This window comes from Eubalaena glacialis, chromosome 11 (genome assembly GCF_028564815.1).
Source record: "Eubalaena glacialis isolate mEubGla1 chromosome 11, mEubGla1.1.hap2.+ XY, whole genome shotgun sequence".
Classification (NCBI taxonomy): domain Eukaryota; kingdom Metazoa; phylum Chordata; class Mammalia; order Artiodactyla; family Balaenidae; genus Eubalaena; species Eubalaena glacialis.
This window is the reverse complement of record NC_083726.1, coordinates 28,504,284-28,525,638: the sequence shown is the minus strand read 5'-3', so window position 1 is coordinate 28,525,638 and position 21,355 is coordinate 28,504,284. Positions and strand designations below refer to the sequence as shown.

General features: G+C 39.5%; 1 long non-coding RNA gene across 8 annotated transcripts in view; it reads right to left on the bottom strand.

The window, feature by feature from the left end:
• Positions 1-21,355, bottom strand: part of LOC133100991 (uncharacterized) — a 495,678-nt gene that overhangs the window by 292,594 nt on the left and 181,729 nt on the right. The gene's annotated exons all lie outside the window — the stretch shown is intronic.

Sequence of the window (21,355 nt, the reverse complement as noted above, 5' to 3'; positions counted from 1 at the left end):
GGTCTCAAGTCAGAAGACAACAACCTAAATCCCACCTTGCCGGGGGCCCACCACGTGAGTGTGGCAATCTCCTGCTCAGGATGCTACTAGCGAAACTGCTTTAGCCTGGGATGTAGAAGTAGTTGGCTTCCACCCCAACAAAACTTCGAATTACTGGACTTTAAAGGACCTAAATTGCAGACTTCAGGTAGAGAAGAGCTACCTGAATGATGCATCATTTCTCTTTAACTCTTCTGCAGATTGGTTAACTCCAGGCTGAGGTCATCTCTTGCTGATACAGCAGGCAACACATACTGGTATACTGGCAACACTGGTTGCCAATTATCAGTCCTCAAGCGACATGTTTCCTTTCAGGGAAAGTTGGAAATCAGATGTGTCATTTGCAGTTCTGCCCAGTGAGTTTCTCTTTGCCATTTTCCTCCAGGGCTACCCCTGCAACCACTGCAGTCCCCTTCCAGCTGCCACCAATCCATAGTGTATAGAGTTATCTGGAAACCAGACTCAATATTTTCTTCTCCACCAGCCAACTTGTCATGGAGAGTACCTGAAGAATCCTTAGGAGTAGGTTAAGGTAGAGCTGGTGGGAAAGGAAGAGTAGGAACCTTAGGAGTGTGAGTCTCCTACTCATTCACTTACTCAAGTAAGGACACCTTTGCACTCTTCTTACATGAATTATCAAATCAACTTGCTGCTGGAATGCTAACTGGCCTGCTTGGCTTTATAGCCCACACCTGTGCTGTCCAATATGGCAGTCAGTAGCCACATACGGCTCCTGAGCATTTGAACGTGGCTTATCTGAACTGAGCTGTGATAGGGGTGTGAAATACATATCATAGCTTGAAAACTTAGTACAAAAAATGTAAACTATCTCAATAAATTTTATAAGTACTTTTACTTGAGGGATTTGATGAAGTTTTGAATTCAGCCTACACTGTAATTCAGCAACCCACTGATCAGTCTCACCACTGATATTTGGCTGCTAGAGATAGGAGACTGTTTGAAGGCAATCACTGAAATACCATGGTTTATATATTTTTTTAAATAAATTTATTTATTTGTTTATTTATTTTTGGCTGCATTGGGTCTTTGTTGCTGCGTGCGGGTTTTCTCTGGCTGTGTCCAGCGGGGGCTACTCTTTGTTGCGGTGCGCAGGCTTCTCATTGCAGTGGTTTCTCTTGTGGAACACGGGCTCTAGGTGCGCGGGCTTCAGTAGTGGCAGCACGCGGGCTCAGTAGTTGTGGCTCACAGGCTCTAAAGCACAGGCTCAGTCGTTGTGGCGCACGGGCTTAGTTGCTCCGCGGCATGTGGGATCTTCCCGGACCAGGGCTCGAACCCGTGTCCCCTGCATTGGCAGGCGGATTCTTAACCACTTCACCACCGGGGAAGTCCACCATGGTTTATTAACCAGGACTTGAATAGTGAATTTAAAGCTTTGCACCTGACATTTTTTAAAGCCCTTTAGTATAAGAAGCCAACACACCTGCTTTCTATTATTGGTTATAAAATAGTCATAAATAGAACAAGTGCTAGAGTCCTATTGCTTAGGGACTCTGCTGGCAGCATTAGTTTTGTGGAAACAAATGCACTGAAATAATAGTGAAAAACAAATTCTTCATCCAGATCCCTGATCAATTTTAAAGCAGCAGTCCTGGGAGTAATGTGATTCCCATCATACTCCATGATTTTAGCAGCTTCCAATTACCTGAGATGATATCCTTTTCTTTCTTTCTTTTTTCTCCATAAGAATATCTATGCAGAGTCAAATGTAATTTGGAAAATTTAAGTGGTCACCAGAGAATCCAGGATTATAATGGTCTCATTCTCCTTTATTCAGAAAGGGTAGTTTTGTTTTTGGCTTTGGTTTATATATATATCTATCCATCTCAGGCTGAACAAGCCAAGCAAAATGTAAACCACACACATCCAATGCGCAAATGTATTTCTTTGTTCTCATATAGGAAGAGAGTCATTATTATAAATAAGATATTGACTGGACTACCAGCGCTGCAATTTTTGGAGAAAATATCATCAGAAATGTAGAGCCAAGAAAAGGTCAAGTTTCCATTTTATCCATCATCAGAAAAATCACTTCTGTGGAACACAACACCTAAACTCAGTGATTCTAAAACTTCAGCTGACATCCTGTCATCTGGTGGGGGTTGGGGGAAAGGGAGAGAACTTGTTAAAACACCATCGGCTGAGCCTTAATCCCAGAGCTTCTGATACAGCAAGTCTGAGGGGGGACCCAAGAGTCTGCATTTCTAACACGTTTATAGGTGACGCTGATCCTATTGTTCTGGAGAACCCCACTTTGAGAACCACATCCTTAAGGTATCATTGGAAAGGAGAATGTGCTTCACCTGATCAGTTCAATGCCTGCAGCTGAAATGCTTCTGGGGGAGGGAGGATCAATTTGCAATCAGCTTGAGATCCAGAACCCTAACCTATCCACCTCCCAGATCACCTTTTCTTGGGGGGGGGGCGGGGGAGGGTGGCCAAGTTGAGATACGGGAGATACTGTTTCAAACAATTATAAATAAGTGCAGCTTATTCATCACTCTTTTGGAGGAAATAGGCTTGAAATAAGATTCTCCTCAGCAATCTTCACTGATAAAGAGCCAGGAAACACTGCATGACGTTTCACCTCCCACACTGACAGAAATCTTAGTTTTGTTGCTCTTCCCAGTAGGAGAATCTAAGAATCACCAGCAGAAACCCCTCAAAGATTCCGGTGATGGCACTGATTAGACTGAGTCCTGGTGCTAAGGTGAAGTCAAGCAGGACAGTTTCCTGTCCAGAGGAAAAGAATCTCCGAGTCACAAGAATATGACAGTGATTTAGGTGTAGTTTCTGAGTGCCTACTGTATTCCCTGCCTCTAAGAGTGCTCTATGCATCGCACACAGGGCCTTGTATGTAGCAGGGCCTTAATAAACACTGAATTAATTAATTAATTTGATTTAATTAATGTCACAGTGTTTGCTATATGATGTCACACAAGCCCAATGAACTTGATGAGTTAAAGTCTATGCTTTAGCAATATTTACCTCAACTTCTATGCTTTATATCAGCATCAGTTACTTTGAGAGGAAGGCACAAATTGTGGCATCTGCCCAGCTCACAGAAATACCTCCAGTTCATTCAGTTTCCATCTTCTTAGTCACAGAGTGGGCAAGACCAATCAGTACATCCCATTTTCCTGGCCACAGGAAACAGTAGTCAGGTGACCCAACAGGGCCAGTAAGAGTCTTCTCTAGGGTATTTGAAACTGAAATTCCAAAAGATAAATTATTTTTCCTTTCTAGTCACATAGTTTGTAGGATGTTACCCAGGGTGATGCCAACTAGGCAAGTAGATAAGTGAGTCAGGAGTTAAAAGAAGAAAGTTTCCAGCAACAGGTAAAAAGACAGAAAATTATGAGTGTGATGAGAGACTCATCCCCAAACCTGCTTTTCTTCCTGGGTTCAGATCTGGATTAAAATTTCCAACCACCTTTGCAATTTAATCTAATCATATGACAATTCTAGCCATGCATATGAATGAAAGTGATAGATACAATTCCAGGCCTGGCCCATAAAAATCTATTGTGCCTGAGCCTTCATACTCTTTCATCTTTTTCTAGCTTCTTACAAACAAATAGGACAACTTTAAAAGCTGTGTTAAGTTAAAGAGAGCAGAACCACAAAATGGAAGGAGCCTAAATCTCCACTCTGAGGAGTGTTATCAACTGATCAGGAACACCCACTCTGGACTTTGTGTCAGTTAGAAATAGATGTCTACCAGGCTTAATTAGAATTTGTTAGAGCAGCTAGCATTATCTTAACTAATAAAGAAATTATTTAATATATAAATGCCATTTAAAACATGAGGTTATATGACATTTCCTAAGGAGTGGGTTTAGATAGAACAGAGAAGTGGTTTGAAGCCTAATCCCTGAGGCACTTCAACATTTAAAAAGAAGGAAAAAGAAAAAAAATTAGTAAAGAAATCTGAGAATAACCATCTCAATGAGTAGGAGAAAAATCAAGCAGGCTGTGATGTTCTAGAACTAATGTAAAGAAAATGTTAGAGAAGGGATGGTTGATGCATTATATGGAGTTCCTGAGACCCTTTGTTTCTACACGTCTTTTTTCGATTTTATAGGATGCTTCTATATTCTTCCAATAAATTTCCTACTTTCTCAAAGTAACTTGAGTTAACGTTCTGTCAACCAAGAGTCCCTGACTATGGTAGGTACCCTCTAAGATGGCCACCAGTGACTCCTGCCCATTGGTATTCATGCCCTTGTATCATCTCCTCCCTTTGAGTATGGGCTGGACTTATTGGTTCACTTTTAATGAACAGATTGTAGCAGAACTGACAGAATGTCCTTCCGAAATTAGGTTATAAAAAAATGTGGCTTTCATCTTGGGTGTACTTTCTCATGCTCTCTCTTGGATCAGTCATCCTGGAGAAAGTCATTGTTATGTTATGAGACAGCCCTGTGTAGAGGCTCATGTGGTGTGGGACCCAGACCTGCCAACACCACATGACTGAGCTTGGAAGTAGATCCCCCATCCCAGCTGAGACTTTAGATGAAACTTCAGTACCAGCCAACAACTTGAGTGAAACCTCATTAAAAAATCTTGAGCCAAATCACAAGCTAAGCCACATCTAGGTTCATGACCTATAGAAACTGTGAGATAAATATTATTTTCAGCCATTAGGTTTTTGAGGTAATTTGTTATGCAGCAATAGATAATTAACGCATTGACCAATACACTTATGAGTACAGAGATGATCATTCCTATTAAATATGCCAAAGTAGTAAACAGCCTAAGAATATTCTTATTCTTATTTATGCCTCACCTAAACATCATATTATAGATTAAAAATCTGAGGCTCCCAAAAGCGAGGTAATTTGCAGCTACCAAGTGGCAAGCTGTAGAACCAAATTTACCTCAACTCTTTCTAAGTACAAGATGTGTTTAGAAAGACCATGAGAGGAACTTTATGGTTGGTGAAGGGTTCATAAGTAGTAGGAGAAATATCTGAAAAGATAGGTTGGAATCAGATTGAGGAAGGCCAATGTGAATATGAGGCTAAGGAATTTGTGCTAAATTAGATAATAGGAATAAAGATTTTTTTAGTAAAGGGATGATATGACTGAAATGTTGGTTTGGAAGACATGTGGTGTCTGTTTACAACGTGGAGACTAAAAGAAGAGAGACCTGGTTTCAGCAAATGGAAAGAAAGAGAGGAATGAGAGAAATCCCTCCAAAGAAGAATCAACAGGACTTGGTAACTAATTTACCATAGACTGGGGGAAGGGAGGCAATGAAGAGGATGCCTACATGATAAGGAGAATGGTGCCACCATAAACAGAGATTGGGAGGTCAAGAGGACAGAATTTGAGGGAAGTGGGTAAGAAGAAAGGGAAGTTGAATTTCAACTACATGGTTGCATTAGAAGTAACAACATCTAATGTGAATGTGTAACTAGAAATTAAGAGGGGTCTTGGCCAAAGGCAGTGATGAGATTCATCTGCACTGAGGCGATTAAAATCTTTGGAGTCCATGAGTTTCCAAGGAAAGATGAAGAAAAGCAGTGTAGTAGACACAGTGGGTTCCCAACCACTATCCCCCACTTCGACCTTCCTAACTGAATTCTTATTTGGTTCCCTTATCACCCTACCTCCTCTCAGCCATGAGCTTCACTCCAAGTTGTACCCAGATCCAGAAGGTGGATCCTCATTAGTCTAAGCCAATAATGGTCATTCCCATCTCTGTTAGGAATGTGCATGGGATACAAATCTAGGCAATGAGATTTGACAAGTCCATTGGGAAGCTCCTAAAATGACTGAGAGGAGATGGCCTCTTGTTTTGCTCTGGAAGTTGTTCTGTCTCTGTCTTGACATGAAACCTGGAACTACTCTGCCATCTTGGGTCCCTGGAGAGTCAGGCTTCACTGGCCACAAGCATCCTGTGATACAACCAGAAACCAAACCTTGGGAAATTACTCCGATTCAGAGATCTGAAAGAGGAAACAAAACCAATGAAACACAGAGAAAGATTGGTCAGATTCTAGGAAGACAAAGAAAATCAAGTTAGGCTCTGAAACCAAGGTATCAGGAAATTGAAAAGAAGACAGATTTTGACAGGGCTTAGGCTGGGCCGGGGTGAAACATCCCAGTAGAGACACAGTGAACTAGACCTGGGAGGGAACACTGGGAGACAATCATCCTCTTGGACCAGCACTTCAAAGGGCTACACTTGACAGAATTCCTGAGATGATTCTGGGATCAGCAAAAGGATGTTTCTGAACTATTAAATACATTCTGTTTTGAAAAAGTAACATTCCTATCAGCCAGGCAAGTCATTCAAAAACCAGCCTCAATACAGCTGTTATTCAGGTTCACCCTGTCAGTGTGAAAATATGGGATGAAATGGACTTTGCTACTTGAAATTAAGTGTGATCACACTCAGCAGCCTCAGGAAGCTCTCCAATTCAGACCTCAATTATGAGAGGCTTTGAGCCATGGGGAGCTGGGAGCAACATTCAGAAAAAGAGAAGAGTTTCTTTCTCTGGGATTTTCCCTGTTTGCAGCCTGAATCCCAAGTGAATGTTCTTTCTCTTCCATCACTCTTTTTTCCTGCTTTCAGCATATTCCTCTCACTTTTCCCTCACAGCTCTCTCTCCCTTAGAGACAGCATCTGGACTCCTGGGTGAGAGTCGCATGTGACTTCACTGAGCTGTTGGAATTAACTAAAACTTATTCTTTCCCAATAAATCTCCCCCGAGCCTCCACACAGCAGCTGTGAATTCCCAGCATGGGATGTGGCTGAGGCACTAGAAAAAGCTGGCTGTGTTCCTCAACCTTGTTCATCCTTGGTCCCAACGCATCAAGCAGCCATTGACACTAACGCAATCAAAGAAAACTATATAGCTCTCTAAACACAACTCCTTATCCAACCTGCCTTGAAGATTTGGTACCTAGATTTCCCAGAAGTTTGGGCTGGGTTTACTTTAAGAAAAGGCAAAGCCAACAAGAGACAGAATGCAGAAAACAGTGATCAAATACAAACCTTGCCAGCTATAAGGCAAGATTCAAGACTTCAGGAAATGCAAATAAAATTACCGAGGGTTGTTTAGGCAGTGGCTCATCAGAAGGGGAAGTAATATTTGATTGTAAAGTTGGGGCACAGCCATTCTTTTTATGCATTTGTGGGCGTTCACTTCTTTCCCCAGCTTTTACTCCTGGGTGGGGAGGTGGGGCTGAGGATGGAAGGTGTACAGAGAGTTACAGCGAACGTGTAAATCATTTGCTGGTTAACGATGCCTACACTCTGCCAAAACTGTATTTATTTGTTAAAAATATAGTTCATTGTGTTGTAGCAAAACTAAATCCCTCCCCAGTCCCCACCGAGACAGGGTGATTGGGTTTCAGGGTGAGGTGCCAGCTAGTGTTTTCGGGGGCATTAATGTGCCAGCTGCTCCTGCAGCATTCATTTTATTTCCAGTCCCCAGGCTGGTTTTACACTTTGCTTTTGTGTAAGGGAATCAGGATTAGTGGGTCTTTTGTTAGTGAGGGGGCGAGGGCGAGCAGCATCGCCTTTGAGCTCCATACACAGGGGCAGCCTAGCAGGCAAGCCTCGAAGCTTTGATTTATTTCTCACGCGCTGACTTTTTCAAAAAAGAAAGGATCCATTGCATCGGGCTGCTCTGTTGGAAGCTTGTATGGCAGTGGATTGGGGTGACTGGCGCTTCCAGAATGCAGTTCGCAGCCACCAAGCCAGGGTCACATTGGAGCTTTGTGCAGATAAAACGCTCCCAACCTGGTAAGAAGAAATGCCCCTGTAGGAAGAAATGCTCCTTTATTACATGGTGAAAGGCGTTATTGGGTGGTCCTTGTCTGAGAGCTGAACAGAGCATATGGATTCCTACTTGCTTCTTTGAAGGAGCTAACATTATTTTTACCCACTTGGAAATGCTGAACTGCTACCAGTGTTCAAAGTCCCCCTCATTGGCTGGCTTGTCCAAGTGCAGTGACCTGCTAGAACAATGCCAGCGAGCTTCTCCTCCACTGAGCAAATCGCCCAGCCTCCGAAAGAAAGTGGCCTCTTTTATGAAGCAACTCCTCTTAAGATGAAATTGTGAAACACATACACACATGCACACACGCACGCATTCACACACACACACACGTCACACAATGTAGTTTTTTGGTTGTTTTTAAGACTGGGAACAAAATTACTAAGCAAAATTTCCCAATGAACACGTCGCTCTTTTATTTTTAAGGACAGAGAAAGGCAAAGTGAAAAAGGAGACTCCCTTATACTCCTTCCCTTCCCCCTCACAGCCCAGACTCAAAACACTCATTCTGAGGATGGAGCAGAGGTGGAGAAGGTCAAGAAAATGAGGCCTTGTCTATTTACTGGTTCTGTAAGGAACTATTGTGGCGCAGCAGCTGTTCTTCTTGCTCCTTAGGAAGCCCTGCTTGCAGTAGACAGGGGAAGGGAGTGTGTGACACTGGCGGGCAGGGGGCGTGGGGAGTAACATCTAATATATTCTGCACCTCAAGAAAGATGGGCTTTGTTTCTCAAAAAGAGCAGAGATCCTGTTTCTAACCAAACACAGTTGGATAGTGTGTGTGTGTGTGTGTGTGTGTGTGTGTGTCAGTGGTAGGGGGATGGATAGAGGACAGAGAGACAGAGAGAACAAAGTCACAATCTACTCAACCTTTCATTCTGCATTTTTTTAATGCAGAAAAAATTGAAAAATTTCAGCCAAATGAAAAGCAGTAAAATGGTTAAGAAAAACTTTATGACTAAGAGAGGACTGCAATGGAAAATATGTAAAAAAAGTTAAACCAGCTGGCTTATTGGCTTTTCCCCCTCTTTTCACTTTTTTTTTTCTTTAGTTTAAATGAGGGGAAAATGTACTGAGTAAATATCCAATGTTTTTCCTAGTATTTAGCCCTAACAAAATTCTTCACAGGACTTAGTTTCGTGGATTTCTGGGGATTGGGTGTGGACGTGACATTTCACCCCTGGGTCACAGGCCACTTCCTGCCCCATATTGTAAGTAAAAGTTCTCGCTATCCTGTGGGTCTCCTGTGCCCAGGAGTCAGGGTAGGAGCGGGGAATGGGGGATGGGGGGAGCTCAATGACAATCACTCCTCACATGATTTTATTGTAGGAATACTTCCTTTCCCATTCTTGTATCATATTCAGGAATCTCAAAACTCTATTACAAAGTACATATTCATTAATATTTCCAGCTTATTAATTTATTCATGCACTCAATAAACATCATTTAAGCACTGTCTAGGTACTGTGCCTTGTGTTAACTGCTGGGGAAACAAAGATAACTAAAATATATTCCCTGACTTCTATGTCCTCAAATAAGCAGGAGAGACAGATATGCAGACCAATAATTACAGTAAGTTCTAGAACACGGAGGGCAAGGAGGGCACCCAGGAAGTAGTGATCCTGGAACTGAGTTTTCTGAGCTAACTAGGAGCATACCAGAAGACCAAGGAGAGGAAGAGCGGTCCAAGCAGAGGGAATAGCCACGGAAAACCCTTGTTTTCTCCACGGGTAAGGTGGGAAGTCGGCAAAAGTGTACTCTGATTTGGGTTCTAGGAACTGAGGATGAAAAACGGAGTGAAATGGGATAGGACTGGCCCATGGAGTTCAGAGTTTGAAACCAAGGAGCCCCCAAAGGCAGCATTTAGGAATAAAGGCATGATTAAACCCAGTGGAAAATAATACCCATACACAATCCTAACGGGACCAAGTAGGAAGGCAAAAACCAGCAACAGCAAAGCAGGAACTGGAGGAAGCACAGGTTTGGGGCTGGGGTAGGAGGGAGAGCCTGGAGAGAAGCACAGAGCTATAGGGGATTTTTAGAGGCAGCCTAAGGGCACGTCTGGAGTGAGGGAGGGCAGTGTTAAAAGCACAGAACCTGTTCAGGCAGGTATGGAAGCAAGACAAAGCGTATCATTGTGAGGGAGTTAAGGTCAATCATCATAACTGATGTCCAGACGATTGAAGAGGATGGTAGAGAAGAGGCAGTCAGGGCCTCCATGATGAGGAGCCTTGGAAAGTACCCTCAGGGGACTGAACAGCATCCTCCCAGCTGGGATTTCCCACAGGGTGGCATGGGCACCACTGGCAGTTATCAATGTGTTGATTCATGGTTTACAAACAATATTTTAAAGATTTTTAGGAAGTTCCTTAAAAAAAACTAAAAATAGAGCTACCATATGATCCTGCAATCCCGCTCCTGGGCATATATCCAGAGAAAACCATAATTCAAAAAGATACATGCACCCCAATGTTCATAGCAGCACTATTTACAATAGCCAAGACTTGGAAGCAACCTAAATGTCCAACAACAGATGAATGGATAAAGAATATGTGGTATATTTATACAATGAATATTACTCAGCCATGAAAAAGAATGAAATAATGCCATTTGCAGCAACATGAATGGACCTAGAGATTATCATACTAAGTGAAATAAGCCAGACAAAGACAAATATCATGATATCAGTTATATGCGGAATCTAAAAAAAAGGATACAAATGAACTTATATACAAAACAGAAATAGACACACAGACATAGAAAACAAACTTATGGGAACCAAAGGGGAAAGGGGTAGGGCGGAGGGATAAAATAGGAGTTTGAGATTAACATATACATACTACCACATACAAAATAGATAACCAACAAGGACAAACTATGTAGCACAGGAAATTATACTCAATATTTTGTTAATAACCTATAAGGGAAAAGATCTGAAAAAAAAAAACATATGTATGTATAACTGAATCACTTTGCTGTATACCTGAAAACTAACACAACATTGTAAATTAACTATACTTAAAAACATTTTTTTAAAGATTTTTAGCAGTTTTGTATTTATTTTTATACAAATGAGAAAAATATGTACTTAGCACCTCAAATCCAAAATTATATGGATACAAAAACTGCTTAAGATGAAGTAAACATAGATAGTACCACAGTGAGTTGATGTATAGTAAAAATTAAGAAAATACAAAAGACAGTATTAATACAGATACAGCAAAAAATTGAGAAGGTGGCCTATAAATGACTAAAGTTTGAAAATGTTGGTAATAAGCAACGGGGAGCCCGTGAAAAGTTTTAGGTATTGGACTATATCCTAGAACATTGTTCTTGCAGGGGCAGGGGTAGGTTGGGAACTAGAGGTATCTGTTAAGGGGGACTGCATTTCTCTTCTAGAACCATTGTAGACTCTACCTACTTTTTGAGTTCATGTTTCAATATAAACTCTAATTTGAACCCTGAAGTCCTTAGACAATTCTGTAAGAACCACCTTTGAATAATTTTAAATACCTATGACTTTATTTTAATTTTGAACTACTGGATTATATATTTAAGTGAATAATTTTGGTAGAAATGTGCAGTGGTCAAAATGACTTCCATGGTGTGGAGTAATGAGATACTAACCATGTCTACTGAATGCTAGTAAATCTGTGTCCCTGTAATTATTAAGTTAATTTGATTTACATAGACCTGGTGACATTTTTAAAAATATGTCTGGTATATTATGTATTAATCATGATTTTTTAATTTTCTATATCTCATGATAATTTGACATCTGGGGGCCTTGTGAACTGAGGAGGAACTGCCCGTCCCAAGATTAGCTAATTCCTAGAGATACTGAACAATTTGCTTGTAAGCATACCTTTTATATGCAAACCAACCCGTTCTAAATCCAATCCATCCTAAGCCATCGAAAGTATGCTTGTAAACATACCTTTTATATGCAAACGACCCACCCTAAGTCCATCCTATGGACTCCCACCCACCTCCTTTTACCAGACACCTGCAGTCTGGGACACTATCTGCCTGCCTTCAGTCACCCCAAAGCCAGGTACTGAACAACTAGAGATCACTCCCATAGCCCAGAGCCTGCCAAAATTATTCAAACTATTCCATCCTAAGCCTGCTCAGCTGCTTACCCAGCTTGCCCATTCTTTCCCAAGAAAACCAAAATAAAAGTTGTTGCCATGCCTTCCCCTCACTCCTTCTGCCTCCTGACCAACCCTGGTGCTTCTCCATGTGGTCTTGCATGTCTTGGTATGTTTCTTCTTGGGAACTGTAAGCAAAAAAATTTTTTTTTCAAAAACAGTTGTCTCTGCGCCTCATGTAGTGAAAAGCCATCTATGTTAGCTATCTACGGTAATCATCCTCTCATGCAATCAAGGATTGGATTTGTAAGAAATTTGAGCTCAGAGTAACTTACACATTGCAAAACGACACCAAGAAACTATGGGCTGCAAGGCAGCATTATTTCTTGGTTCCAGGAAGAAATCCAAAAAGGACTTTTTCCCAGCCAACATAACCATTTTTCCATATCTTCCCACACGAGATGTTGTTTTTGTATGCCAGGGTAAATTAACTGCTGTAACAAATAACCCTAAATCTCAATTGCTTAAGATAATAAAATGTATTTCTTAATCACCAAAATCCAGTGCAGGTGTTCATAGTTGGACAGCTCTCCTGGCTGCCTCTGTGACTCAGTAATCAAGTATTCTTTCATCTTCTTACGCTTCCAGTTTCAAAATGTGGTCTCCAAGGTCACCAGAGAAGGTGAGACAATTATGGAAAAGGCATATCAGATACATACTCAACTTTAGGCACAAATGGCAATCAAAATGTCTACATACATTCTATCGGTGAGAAGTAGACACATCCCCCTACCCCTTCCAATGATGCCAGGGAACTAGGAAATAGTCTCTAGCTGGGCAGCCACTTCCAAGCAACCACTCTGCACTAAAAAAGAGCTCAAACCTTTCATGGTCAGCTAACCATTTTTCATTAATTCAAGACATGTGACCCAGGCCTGCATTCTGGTGATAGAGTAACTATGGGTTGGTCAAGTGATAATGTAAAACAGTGGTTTTTAACTGCTTGGGGGGTCATGAATCTTATAAAATGTATGGACTCTCTCCCTAGAATAACATATAAGCATAATAAGCACACACAATTTTCAGGGAATTTCAGGAGCTTCATGGATTCCCTGAAGCCCATCACTGAAATTATTAGAGGGTCATAGATCTATACTCTAGGGTTAGGTGTAGTTGAGATTATTTGGCTTGAGTTATATTTTGAATAGTAATGTAAATCATGAACCATGAGCCAACTTAGATTTTTTTCCTGCTAGATCGAGTTTTTAAATTTAAATGCTAGAACTAAGAGATTCAGAATATCAGCAGTGTGTCATCCAACTTTTAGATGCCAGTTTTGCACTGAGCAGAAATTCTTATCTCTACTACTGCAAAAGACTTTATGGTGATATCCTGCCATCCGTTTGCCACTCTCCAATCCATTCTACATGCCAACCAGAGTGACATCTAAAAATTCTAATTTTTTCACGTCACTCTCTCTTAAAGACCTTTCAGTGGATAAAGACCTAAACCCTTAACGTGGTGTACAAGCCCTGAGTAAACCTTCCCTACCTGATTCTCACATTGTTTGCTGCTTTGTTTTTTTGTACTATCTCCAACTGGCCTTTCTTTCCCTTCCTCCCACTTCAAGGCTTTTGCAAATGCTGCTGTAGGTTCTGTAAGTTGTTTTGCTTCATTCTTTTTTTTTTTTTTTTAACATCTTTATTGGAGTATAATTGCTTTACAATGGTGTGTTAGTTTCTGCTTTATAACAAAGTGAATCAGCTATACACATACATATATGCCCATATCTCTTCCCTCTTGCATCTCCCTCCCTCCCACCCTCCCTATCCCATCCCTCCAGGTGGTCACAAAGCACCAAGCTGATCTCCCTGTGCTATGCAGCTGCTTCCCACTAGCTATCCACTTTACGTTTGGTAGTGTATATATGTCCGTGCCACTCTCTCACTTTGTCCCAGCCTACCCTTCCCCCTCCCCGTATCCTCAAGTCCATTCTCTAGTAGGTCTGCATCTTTATTCCCGTCCTGCCCCTAGGTTCCTCATGACCATTTTTTTTTTAATTCCATATATATGTGTTAGCATATGGTATTTGCTTTTCTCTCTCTGACCCACTTCACTCTGTATGACAGTCTCTAGGTTTCATTCTTTATATAGTTAACTGCTACTCTTCCTTCAGATCTCAGCTCAACTGTCATTTCCTCAGAGATGCCTTCACAGAGACATAAAGTAAGTCAAGTCTCCTATATGTTCTTAGAGTACCCTGTAAGTTTTCCTCTTAGTGAGCATCATGGTTTATAACTATGTGTGATTATTTGATTTGTATGGGTCACTCCCACTAAAAGGTAAGGTCCATGAGGGAAGAAACTGTGAGCACCTGGTGCCACAACTCAGCACCTGGCTTAGCATATGGACTATAATGGGAATTCAACATTTGTTGAATATTGGATGAATGAGGATGGATGAATAAATGAATGAAGAATGTTGCCTACGGTTTACTCTATATCTTGAGAAAGAAAAAGCTAAGTGATAAAGGGTCTTGAAACCAAATTATTTTCTCATTCTGAGAAGTGAATAGAATAACCATGTCAGTAAATGGTATAATTTTAAGGAACTTCACAGCTAGGCAATGACTTTACTGTGCGGCATAGCAACCTCTTCTCTTAGATAACGTCTAATCCAATAGGAGAAACAAGCAGTAAAACATGTGTCTATCATTATTTTATATTTACCACAAAGAGAAGGGCTCATGGAAGGGGACTGGCATACAAGGAACTGGTAAGTAAGAGACTATTGGATTAATCCAGGAAAGCTTCCTGGGGGAGATGGTCCTTTGGGTATAGTTTGAAGGCCTCTTTATGACACTTCTTTATTGAAATATATTTGGTTGCCTGAGTGCCAACAAAGGATTTTCCCCACAAATCTTGCTCCCCAGCTTTTCTGTGTTGCTGTCACAAGGATAAAGCTATAAGTTATGAGAAAAGCTGCAAGGCAAAGATTAGGCTGGCATTTAGTTCCCCAGCAGAGAACAAGACATTATTTTATTTTATATATATATATATATATATATTTTTTTTTTTTTAATTGAAGTATAGTTGATTTACAATGTGTTAGTTTCTGGTGTACAGAAAAGTGATTCACTTATATACATATATATGTATGTATATGTATATATATTCTTTTCAGATTCCTTTCCATTATAGTTTATTACAAGATATTGAAAATAGTTCCCTGTGCTAGACAGTAGGACCTTCCCCTCTGCCCCTACCCCACTTTCCCCTTTGATAACCATAAGTTTGTTTTCTATGTCTGTGAGTCTGTTTCTGTTTTGTAAATAAGTTCATTTGTATCATTTTCTAGATTCCACATATAAGTGATATCATATAATATTTGTCTTTCTCTATCTGACTTACTTCATTTAGTATATAATCTCTAGGTCCATACATGTTGCTGCAAATGGCATTATTTTATTCTTTTTATGGCTGAGTAATATTCCACTGTATATCTATACCACATCTTCTTTATCCATTCATCTGTTGATGGACATTTAGGTTGCTTCCATGTCTTGGCTATTGTAAATAGTGCTGCAATGAACACTGGGGTGCATGTATGTTTTCAAATTAGAGTTTTCTCTGGATATATGCCCAGGAGTGGGATTGCTGGATCATATAGAGAAAAAGACTTTAAACAGTTGTGTCTCATACTCTCTCTGGTAGACTTTATTATTTTTCAAAATAGTCACTGTGTCTCTATGTGGGAGGGTTTTACATTCCTGTAAGACTTGGTTATGTGATTTCCTTTGGCAAATGACACAGCAGTGGAAGTGACATGTGCAGAAGCTTTGAGAGCTGTTGTGAGGTTCCACCACCTCTCTCTTTTTTCCCTCTGACACAAAGCCCATCATGTCCTCAAATGAGGCTCTATCAACCTGGATTTCAAGGTGGTGAGGATAAGGAACAGAGCCACAACCGACCTCCAGCCAACATGTAACATGACCAACACATTAGCTTTTATTCCTGTAAGACACTAAAATTTGAGGGTTGTTTGTTACTGCAGCATTACCCAGTAAAAGATGACTGATACACTTTCCTTCACAAAAACTATATATAATTCAACTCAAATTTAGAGCTCTACACCTAATGAAAGAATGATCATTCTTATTTGGATGGATCATCTACCATTTTTATCCAAATGCACGGCTTCAGGAAGGTAAAAATGCAGTCATGAGAGAAAAAGTGGAATTCTCAACCATTGGAGCCAATGGACTAACTTCTGAATTCAATGATTTGAAGGATGTGGAAGCCAGCTTGCCTTGTAGCTTTCTACTGGAAGTCCAGGAGGACTCCGCTTTATATAGAGAGGAACACTAACAATAGATTCATGACAATTAGATGAGGATTTCCTTTCTTGGGAAGGAAAATCGATGAAAACAAATAAATAAATCTGCTGATTTACACTAGAAAAAGAGGAGTCAGAGCTCATCATGATATCATTTTTAATAGTAATATCTCATAGAGAAATAAAAAGAAACTTTTTCAAGACAAAATTAGTTTATAAAAATTGGCTAAGTTCTTGCTTAACATTCCTTCTTCCTCCTCCTCTCCTCTTCTTCCCATTCCTGCTCCTTTTCCCTTCTCTTTCTTCCTTGTCCTTGCCTCAAATCGACTCATGGCCATCTTTGGAAGATGCAAAGATGATAGATATAAATAGACGTAGACATCCAAAGAAGATATACAGATGGCCAAAAAGCACATGAAAAGATGCTCAACATCACTAATTATTAGAGAAATGCAAATCAAAACTACAATGAGGTATCACCTCACACTGGTCAGAATGGCCATCATCAAAAAGTCTACAAACAATAAATGCTGGAGAGAGTTGGAGAAAAGGGAACCCTCCTACACTGTTGGTGGTAATGTAAATTGGTTCAACCACTATGGAGAACAGTATGGAGATTCCTTAAAAAACTCGAAGTAGAACTACCATATGATCCTGCAATCCCACTCCTGGGCATATATCCACAGAAAACCATAATCTGAAAAGATACATGCACCCCAATGTTCATTGCAGCACTATTTACAATAGCCAGGACATGGAAGCAACCTAAATGTCCATCAACACAGGAATGGATAAAGAAGATGTGGTACATATATACAATGGAATATTACTCATCCATAAAAAATAATGAATATAGCTGATTCACTTTGTTATAAAGCAGAAACTAACACACCATTGTAAAGCAATTATACTCCAATAAAGATGTTAAAAAAAAAGAATGAAATATTACCATTTGCAGCAACATGGATGGACCTAGTATCATACTCAGTGAAGTAAGACAGAGAAAGACAAATATCATATGATATCACTTATATTTGGAATCTAATTTTTTAAAAATGATACAAATGAACGTATTTACAAAACAGAAAGAGAATTACAGATATCGAAAACAAACTAATGGTTACCAAAGGGGAAATGCGGGGGGAGGTGGGTAAATCAGGAGCTTGGGATGAACATACACACACTACTATATATAAGATAGACAACCAACAAGGACCTGCAGTATAGCACAGGGAACTCTACTCAGTATTCTGTGATAACCTATATGAGAAAAGAATCTTAAAAAGAATGAATATATGTATAGATATAACTGAATCACTTTGCTTTACACCTGAAACTAATACAATATTGTAAATCAACTATACTCCAATAAAATTAAAATAAACAAACAGGCATAGCCATACAGAATGATAGCTATATCCCTATTGAAAGAAAAAGATTAAATATACATTTATTTCTAAGAGTTCAGTTCATAATTCTAAAACATTAATAAAAGAATTTGCTTAACCCTAAACCTCTAAAGCTTGAAAAGCCCTCTAAAAACCGCTTGAAATTCGAGGGGTTTTGATACTTTCTTTTAAGTATGCCAAAGTGTATTCTCATTTCCCAGTGTATTCTCATTTCCCCCAGGCTTGGCTGGCCACGAACGGCTTTAATTCAGCTTCATAAGCTTTCCTTGAGTGCCTGCTAGGACCATAAATTCTTCAAGTACAACTTGCAGTTTAAAAGTACGATTATCTTACTTAAGAGCCCTTTTGCCATGAACTTTCTATCCCAAGGTCAATTCCAGTTAAACCCCCTCCCTGCCCCCCCCACACACATCAATATTCCTTAATCTGAACTGTGGTGTACATTACCAATTATTACTCCCTACTGTCAAGCAATATTGCCCACCCCCTAAATGTGGGAAGTTTTTTAAATGTTCAATAAAAGCTGTATGTGCACAGCTAGATTTGCCATTTAATCATTCAAGTTACTTTCTGCAAGCTGAGCATCTATACGTAATTCAGACACCTTGTTGTTTAGTCCCTGTGAAACCCATTTAAAACTAGGAATAGGAGCAGTGATATTTATGTGTCATGGTGTCTGAATTTGTAAAGGTTTTCTGATAATCTGAGGAGTAATACTGAATTACTCTCAGCAAATATTTTGCTTTATTTTTGTAACTTTGTGATATAGTGCAGAGCCCTGGATATTGAGTTGGAATGTAGGGATTTCTAAAAGGGTTTTATATACAATATTTCTGTAACCTAACAAAAAATGTAAATGGTTTACAATTTCATGACCATGAATATGATGAACTACTCTTTGTTCTGAATTGCTCTAGTCCAATGTAGAATGATTATAATCAGATTGATCTGCATGAGAATTCAAAGCCAATTATGTATATATATGAAAGAGAGTTGATTTTTCATAGTGGTTCTATGGTTTAAAACCATCAAAGGAAAGGGAGCATTGCAAAATGCCCCACTTCAAAAATACTACAGTCCATCAATTAAGCAATACATGAAGCATATAATGATGATAATTCCTGGGTATGTCAACCAGGAAACAGACAAGCTAGTTGTTAAATTGCCTCACCATGAGAATAATGACCCTGTGATAGCTTGGGTAGGTCATTCCCTCTCCCAGCTCAAACTGTGAGGGAAGACAAAACAGATTTGCTGAGCTGGCTCTTTTCTTTAATGCCAAATGCCAAGTAAGCCAGAGTCTTCAGACATCTGTGTTATCAAAACCACAAAACACCCAGTTTGTGACTTAAGAGAACACTAAGTTACCAAAATTTAGGACTGAGTAGAACTATTTGACATCTTGTTGTTTACTCTATTCATTTTAACAGTGTGATTACTAAGGCCCAGAGAGACAGGGTACCTTGCTCAACAGTACAAATCTAGCAATAACAAATGTATAGAAAGGACTTTGCCCTACTCTGTCACTCCTAGCACAGGGCTTTCCTCTCTCCCATGTCATTTGGTAACAATTACCATTTCCCAAAACTGAACCCAGGAGTAAAAAGCATGAAATGTGAACTTTTAAACTAGAATTAAAATTCAAAACTATAGGATATCTCTTGGAAATTTTAAATCTAGTAGCAATAACAAAAACGAAGTTTTATTAGAAAAGCTTAAAGTATGCTCATTTTCCCCCCTGTGCTATAGGAAAAAGAACTTGCTACTCATATATCAAGCTACCAAGAGAATTCCATAAATTATTTTCTGCTCGGGCTAACTTTGCATTACTCTTACCCATTCTGTGTACTCCTTAAAGATTATCGTAAGGTACACAAAAGAAAGACATGGTTTTATTGCAAAATTATCTCTAAGCCAGAAGTGCTGACCTAATTTGACTTTTCTTCTTATCAGACAATGTTAAAATGTAATTTTCCCTATTATTAAATCTGAATATAAATTAAGAGCTATTGCTTAAATATACATATCATGTGACTATAAAATTTGAAACTGAGTCTTATAAACACTCAAGAGAATTCAAACATACAAAGAATTACTGTTAGATCAAGTAGCCACCTGTTAGATCAAGAGACCACAAACTCAACACTGCTTCACATCTATGCAATTTTTCTTGATGTAGTACTTGCTTTTTTGGAAATTGCCTTCATAGCAATGAATTTACACAATTAAATTTAATCTTATTATTATAGTCATACCCTGTGTTTCACCAAAAGCCTATCGCCTTTTTTTTTAACCATTGATGTTTTTCTACAGACTCAGCTCCTGATTATTTCCTACTATTAAAAAAAATGAAATTTGTCTTCAAAGGGCAACCATCTGTTACCAACCAAGATCACTTGGAAAGAATATTAATCAGGTTCTTTAAAATATTTAAAGAAAATTTGATTAGCCATGGCAAGAACATCAGGATAAGCACATGGCCTTCCAATCTTTACTACAGGAAGAGATTGCTTTCATCAATATGAACACACTCTGGCACATTTCTTAAAAATCAGTCTTTTTCATTTGAATAACCAACGTCATATAGTTTATGCTTGTACAAGTATACCTCTAAGTGTTTTCTATAAGGTGGTTTGAAGCCAAAGCTGAACAATGTTCTGCTACACATCTTAGACTATTACTTCTTTTATTCTTTGTGTAGAAAGAGCAGAAACATTTAAGCTGTAATGATTTTCATCTGCTCAATGCAGCCACAATGCCAACAGATCTTAGTTGATTAATGCTTGAAATATAAAAATTCAAACGTGTACTCTGCATATATGTGTGCGTGAATATGTGTGGCTGGGGATGTGGGAAGGTTATTTGTGGTTTAATTATTCTTAGTAAAAAAGTTTCTTCAACCTGCTCCAAGACAGCTATTCCAACTAATCTGCGCTAGAGCCCTTTGGGGCATTTGGAGAGGAGAGAAGGCCTTTCATTTCCCCTTTCTCCACTAGCCTACATCCTCTTTACCTCCTCCAGATACCCTGGCTCAGCATGGGTTGCAGACATCAGAACCTCCTCATTGAGTATGTTGCCCTTTCCACCTGGAGCTAGGGCTGCTGTCTGAATGGGAATGGAAAAGCTGTGGGCATCACCTAAGAAAGGACGGTTCCCTCTTTCTCTTAGAACTCCACACTGAAAACCCAGAAAAAAGAAAAGGGGCATAGGAAAGTAGACCTATATGCCAGGTTGGTGGGCAATAGAATGTAGGAAAGGTTATCAGAAGACGCTCTGGAGTTAAGCTAGCTGGGATTGAATTCTGACTCTGAGCTTCCTTTGTGAACCTAGACAAGATCTATAAATTATCTGTGCCTCAGTTTTCTCATCTATAAAATGGGTATAATACTGCCTATATTATAGAGTTATTAGAACAGTTCTTGAAACCTATGAGCACTCAGTCGATGTTAACTAAAATTATTATTAATAACTATCATCTACTGAGAGCTTACTGTGTTTCCAAGTGCCCCATTAATATAGCTTACACTTCCCTTAGCATTCTTCTCATGGATTTCCACTTTCCAAAGTGAAATCAAATCTCAACTGCCTATTTAATGGTGATGTTTCCTTTCTTTGGTTAGCACAATCATTGGTTGATAGTACACAGAAATATGTCATTTTAATTTTTTGTAACA